Source organism: Mobula birostris, chromosome 13, assembly GCF_030028105.1.
Source record: "Mobula birostris isolate sMobBir1 chromosome 13, sMobBir1.hap1, whole genome shotgun sequence".
NCBI classification, from domain to species: Eukaryota; Metazoa; Chordata; class Chondrichthyes; order Myliobatiformes; family Myliobatidae; genus Mobula; species Mobula birostris.
In genome coordinates, this window is record NC_092382.1 from 97,738,750 (window position 1) to 97,746,011 (window position 7,262).

The window sequence follows — 7,262 nt, forward strand, 5'->3', positions numbered from 1 at the left end:
AGATAGACAGGTAGATAGTCATTTAGATAGATACAGATAGACAGAGAGGTAGATAGTCAGACAGATAGATTTTGGATAGACAGACAGGTAAATGGTCAGATAGACGGATATAGATACACAGATAGATATCAATAGACAGACAGGCAGATAGCAGGCAGACAGATTTAGATAGGCAGACAGGTAGATGGTCAGATAGGAACATATATATATATATATATATATATATATATACACACACACACGCACAGACAGACAGATGGTCAGACAAATAGATATAGACGGACAGAAAGATAGATAGTCAGGCTGATGGATTTAGATATAGGTAGATAGACAGAGAGATAGTAAGTCAGATGGATACAGATAGACAGAGAGATAGATGGTCAGATAGGTAGATATAGATAGATAGGCAGACAGAAAGATGGACAGAAAAATAGATTTAGATAGACAGACAGGTAGATTGAAGGACAGGTAGATATAAATAGACAGACAGGTAGTCAGACAGACAGATTTAGATAGAGAAACATGTAGATAGTCATAGAGACAGATAGATTTACATGATAGACAGGTTGTTAGTCAGCCCGATAGATATACAACGTTTGTAGATACTCAGACAGGTAGATAGTCAGACAGATAGATTTAGGTAGACGGATAGGTAGATAGTCGGATAGATAGATATAGCTAGACAGACAGATAGATATAGATGGACAGATAGATTTAGGTAGACAGACAGCTAGATTTAGGTAGACAGACAGGTGGATAGTCAGACAGATTGATATGGAGAGCCAGACACATAGATGTTCAGACAGATAGATATAGATTGACAGACAGATAGTTATAGACAGACAGGTAGATAGTCAGACAGAAAGGTTTGGATATTCAGACAGGTAGATAGTAAAACAGATAGATTTGATTAGACAGACAGGTGGATAGTCAGACAGATAGATAAAGATAGACAGATAGATATATAGTCAGAGAAACAGATTTAGATAAGACAGATAGATCATTAGACAGACAGATACAGATAGTCAGACAGGTAGGTAGTCCGATTAATTGATATAGATAGACAGAAAGACAGAGAAGTAAGTCAGACAGATGGATTTAGATATAGATAGACGGTTAGGTAGTTAGTCAGATAGATATAGATAGCCAGACAGATAGATAGTCAGACAGATAGATTTGGATAGACAAACAGCGAGATGGTCAGACAGACAGATAGGTGGATAGTCAAACCAATAGAATTCGATAGACAGACAGGTAAATAGTACGATAGATACATTTGGTTATATAGACAGATAGATGTACACGAGACAACGGGTTGAACCGTTGGGGCACCCTTTGAGAGAAGGGTAGTGCAGTCTGATGTGACCAGAATGAACATGAAATTTTTCTGAATGCTATTGGTATCGTTTCGCTTTGGAAATTGAAGAAGAAAACCTCGGTTTATTAAACAAGAACGACGCGTAGCAAGGCAAATATAGCTCCTCCTGTGTCTCTCGTTGTCATCTTGCAGATGTGCGGTCCTTTCATCCCCCGTCTCTTCATCTCTTCTGCTGTTTGTTGTTTGTCTCTGAACCTGGAGCCGCACATTTCTCAGCTCCTTTGTCTCTTCCTCTCTCCTCCTCCTATGCCAGTTGTTGTCATTTTGGAGACGTGTATGCATCTCCTCCTCTGTCTCTTCCTCTCTCATCTTTATTTTTTTGTCCTGACTCGTTGATCCTGGAGTCGTGCGGCCCTGGCCTCATCCGATTCTTGTTCTCTCCCTCTCCTTGCCGCTTCCCGACGATGTTTGGCGTCATCTCTTGACCATAATGTCCCTCTTCTCTTTCCACGCGGTATAATTAGGCTGACCATATTTTTTTTACCCGAATGCTGGACAGAAGATACGAAGCAGTAACACCAAAGCCTCCAGGATGCTGATTATTCTTGATATGGTTGGCGTCCTCCTAAATGGACGTGACATAGTCACCGCTGTCCTTTGACTGCAGCAAAGGGTTTGATGGGTCTCTGGAAGTACGTCATTACAATAAGATTTAATGATCTCTTATTGATGGGTCGCAGTTTGATCTGTCCCAATCCTGCACATGCTGACAACAGGAATTCTGCAGATGCTGGAAATTCTCGGCCTGAAACGTCGACTGTACCTCTTCCTAGAGATGCTGCCTGGCCTGCTGCGTTCACCAGCAACTTTGATGACTGTTGCCTGCACATTCTGATGGTGTTTAGCAGAAGGTGACGCTCGAAATAGAGCTGCCCTGCCCTTTTGCTCCGGTAGATGTCGCTGCTGTGAGCGTCGTGAGTTGCTGCGGAGGCTGGCCCTGCGCATGCGTTGTGGTGTCGCGTCGCGGATGAAAGCGGGGCTGATGATTTTGGCGAGTGAGCAATTTTATACGAATATATAACCCCTGAGCCTTGCCTGCATTCTGTAAGTTAGTGCATTTTAAGTCGATTTAGCCAAAAATAGTACGGCTGTAATGCACCGTTTGCACTAATTGGAGGTCACAAACAGACAAACAGAGCATGAGAGTTTTAGTAGTATATAGATAAACAGACAGGCAGATAGTCAAACTGATAGATATAGATAGCCAGAGAGACAGACAGATAGGCAGTCAGACAGATGGATTTAGATATAGGTAGAGAGACAGTTAGATAGTCAGATAGATAGATATAGATACCCAGATAGATAGATAGTCAGACAGACAGATCTAGATAGACAGACAGAATCTGATATAGATAGACAGATAGATAGTCGCATAGATAGATATACAGGTAGATCGTCAGACTGATAGATATAGATAGCCAGGCAGGTAGATAGACAGAAAGAGAGATTTAGACAGACAGATGGACAGAGAGGCAGACAGGTAGATAATCATACAGATAGATTTACATAGACAGACAGGTTGCTAGACAGTCCGATAGATATAGATACTCAGGCAGGTAGGTCGTCAGACAGATTGATTTAGATCGAGAGACAGGTAGATAGTCGGATAGGTAGATATAGATAGGCAGACAGACAGATTTTGATAGACACACAGGTGGAGAGTCAGACAGATCAATATAGACAGACAGACAGATAGATAGATAGCCAGTCTGATGGATTTAGATATTCGTAGATAGACAGACAGATAGTCAGACAGTTGGAAACAGATAAACAGAGATATAGATATAGATAGGCAGATAGATAGACAATCAAATAGATTTAGATAGACAGACAGGTAGATAGTCATAGAGACAGATAGATTTACATGACAAACAGGTTGATATTCAGCCCGATAGATATAGGTAGACAGGTAGATAGTCAGACAAATAGATTTAGATAGAGAGAGACAGGTAGATAGTCGGATAGGTAGATTTAAATAGACAAACAGACAGATTTAGATAGATAGACAGTTAGATAGTGAGACAGATAGACGTAGATAGACAGACAGATAGATGTAGACAGTCAGACAGATGGATTTAGATATAGGTAGGATAGACAGAAAGATCGTAAGACAGATGGATTTAGATAGACAGGGACAGAGACAGTCAGACAGATATATTTTAATTCACAGTCAGATAGCTGTAGATAGGCAGACGGACAGATGGGCAGATGGACAGATACAGTTAGCCAGAGAGGCAAAAAGATAGATAGTCAGACAGATGGATTTAGATATCGGTAGACAGACAGAGAGATAGTCACTCAGATAGATTTGGATAGGCAGACAGGTAGATCATCGGATAGACAGATATCCATTCACAGATAGATAAGGACAGACAGACAGACAAATAGATGGTCAGATAGATACAGATAGACAGGTAGATAGTCAGTCAGATTGATATGGAGAGCCAGACACACAGATGGTCAGATAGATAGATATAGATTGACAGACAGATAGATAGTCAGACAGATAGTTATAGACAGTCAGGTAGATATTCAGACAGGAAGATTTGAATAGACAGACAGATAGATAGAGAGGCAGATTTATATAGACGGATAATTCATCAGATAGATCGATATAGATAGTCAGACAGGTAGATAGTCCGATTGATATATATAGGTAGGCAGAGAAATGAGTCAGACAGATGAACTTGGATATAGATAGACAGACAGGTGGATTATCAGTTAGATATAGATAGGTATTCAGACAGATAGATTTGGATGGACAAACAGCGAGATGGTCAGGCAGACAGATATAGATAGTCAGACAGACAGATTCTGATACAGACAGGTAGACAGTCAGAGACAGATATAGATAAACTGACAGACAGAGAGGTACATAGAAAGACAGATGGATTTAGATGGACACATAGATAGACGGGCAGATAGACATATACAGACAAACAGATAGATCGTCAGAGAAATAGATACACAGACCAGTAGCTAGTCAGACTGATAGACATAGATAGGCAGACAGGTAGGTAGTCAAAGAGACAGATTTAGATGGACAGATAGACCGTCAGACTGATAGATATTACTAGTCAGACTGATAGATATACATAGCCAGAGAGACAGATAGATTGTCTATTTTGATAGACAGTGAGATCGTCAGATAGACAGATATAGACAGGTAGATTGTAAGACAGAGATTCTGATATAGATAGACAGATAGGTAGTCAGACAGATAGATTTAGATAGACAGACAGGTACATAGCCAGACAGATAGATGTAGATAAGCAGACAGGTAGATTGTCAGACAGACAGATATGGAGAGACAGACAGGTAGATTGTCAGACTGATAGATTTGCATAGACAGAGGCTGTGTATAAGAAGGGTCAGAGTCGCCTCTACCTCCTGAGGAGACTGAGGTCCTTTGGAGTATGCAGGCCTCTCCTTCACATTTTCTACCAGTCTGTTGTCGCTGGTACAATCTTCTATGCGGTGGTGTGCTGGGGCAATGGGTCAACACGGGTGATGCCAACAGGCTCAATACACTGATTAGAGAGTCTGGCTCCGTTACTGGACACAACGGAGGCTGTGTGAGAATGAAGGACCTCCGGAAAACCCTGGCAGTTCTGGACAATGTTTCTCAACCTCTGGCTGAACAGAGGAGCACTTTTATTAATAGACTGAGACAACTGTCCTGCTCCAAAGAGCACTATGCCAGGTCATTCTTAACCCCAGCCATTAGGCTCTATAATGAGTCAACCTATAGCCAGAGGACGTGATGACTCCCTCCCACCCCTGTTAGACTATTTGAGGTAACTTACCTTTTATTCTTTCTTACTTCTTTTCTAATATTTGTATATCTGTGCACTTGTAATGCTATCGTGATACTGTAATTTCTTTTGGGATCAATAAAGTATCCTTCTAGCTATCCATGTATCCATCCATCTAATATCCAATCAGCCAATCGCATGGCAGTAACTCAATGCATAAGAGCATGCTGACATGGTCAGGAGGTTCAGTTGTTGTTCAGACCAAACAGCAGAATGTGACAGGAACTGTGATCTAAGTGACTTCGACAGAGGAGTGATCGTTGGTGCCAGATGAGGTGGTTCAAGTAACCCCAGAAACCGCTGATCTCCTGGGATTTTCACGCACAACGGTCTCTAGAGCTTGCAGAGAACGGTGAGAAAAACAGACAAAAAAGAAACATCCAGTGAGCGGCAGTTCTGTGGGTAGAAATGCCTTTTTAATGGGAGGCGCTACAGACTGGTTGTCATACGGGCGTGGCTGGGAACGGACCCAAGTGCAAGACACAGACACTGAAGTACTAGGGACAGGACTAGGATACAGGGCGATGGCAAGGACATGGACAAGAAAACCAGGAACCTGGAACAGGACTGGACAAAAGAGCTAGGTGCCCGGGCTTGGACTCCAAGCTAGAGACTGGACAAGGACCCAGTACCTGAGTCTTGCCTCTGGCTCGGGCCCCAGAACCCAGCAAGGATGAGGCCTCGCAGGCAGGCAGGACGAGGCTGGAGTCTTCAGGCTTGAGGCTAGAGGCTAGAGACTTGGCTTGGCTAGGCAAGAGGCTAGAGGCTGGAGTCTTCAGGCTAGGCTGGAGGCAGGGGACTTGAGGCGAGGCGAAGCTGGAGTCTGGAAGCAGGAGACAAGACGAGGCGAGGCTGGAGGCTTGAGGCGAGGCTGGAGGCAGGAGACTGGAGGAGAGTCTGGAGGCTGGAGGCAGGAGACTGGAGGCGAGGCTGGAGGCTGGAGACTTGATGCGAGGCGAGGCTGGAGGCAGGAGGCAGGAGACTTGAGGCGAGGCGAGGCTGGAGGCTTCGGGTTTGAGGCTAGGCCGGCTCCTCCGGGGCAGGGCGCGGTTCACCACCCGACAGAGGCATGGGACAGGAAGGGACGGAAACAACCACAGGTAACGGCGAGACAGCCCGGCTTACCCAACGGAGGCAAGGGACAGGAAGGTATGGGGTGGCTCCAGGACAAGACTGCAGGCGAGACGAGGCGAGGGTTACCAGCAAGACAAGACAAGGCGAGAACTTCAGGCGAGGTGAGAGTTACCGGCAAGACAAGGCAAGGCTTCAGGCAAGGACACAGAAGGCAAGGGAAGGGATACGAGCAGTACGGACAAGGACAATCCAGCACCCACGCCCTGGTCTCTGGAGTTATTTATGCAGCCAGCCCCAACGGGAATCAGCTGCTTCAATTAGTGCTGAAGAGGAGCAGAAACAGGGTAGACAGGAAAACCTGGAGCAAGGGTCGATGGACCGGACCGTGAACCGGACTACCTACTTTCCGGACCGGACCATGACACTGGTTCAACGCGGCAGATGCTGAGATAACCATGCGCTACAATGGCGGTGCGCAGAAGAGCATCTCTTCACGTCGAACCTTGAAGTGACCGGGCCACCGCGGCAGAAGGCGACGAGCGCACTCTCGGGGCGGGGGCCTGGGGGTGCACTTTATTAGGTGCAGGAGAAGAGTGAGGTGGCTGTGTAAATTTCAAGAGGTGGGTCTGTCTCTGATTAGAGAGCCGGACCAGGCCCATCTTTATTGACCCCGGCTCTCAGACGCGCAGGAGAGGGCATTATGGAGAGCACATTTCGCTTTTACGGAAAAAAAAAGACGCTCGCTTTAAACTTGTTTACCCCGAGAAAGACTACCATGACCATGAAGCCTTGCGTGGGCAGGCGTTTGTGTGTGTGTGTGTGTGTGTGTGTGTGTGTGTGTGTGTGTGTGTGTGTGTGTGTGTGTGTGTGTGTGTGCGCGCGCGCGCGCATGCGTGACCTGCGCGCATTGCAGAGCGACGCAGACGCACCAACGTACAAGTATAAATGCTCAACGCGCGAAGGCCGTTTGCGTAGGTTACGGCGTCTATTTGACG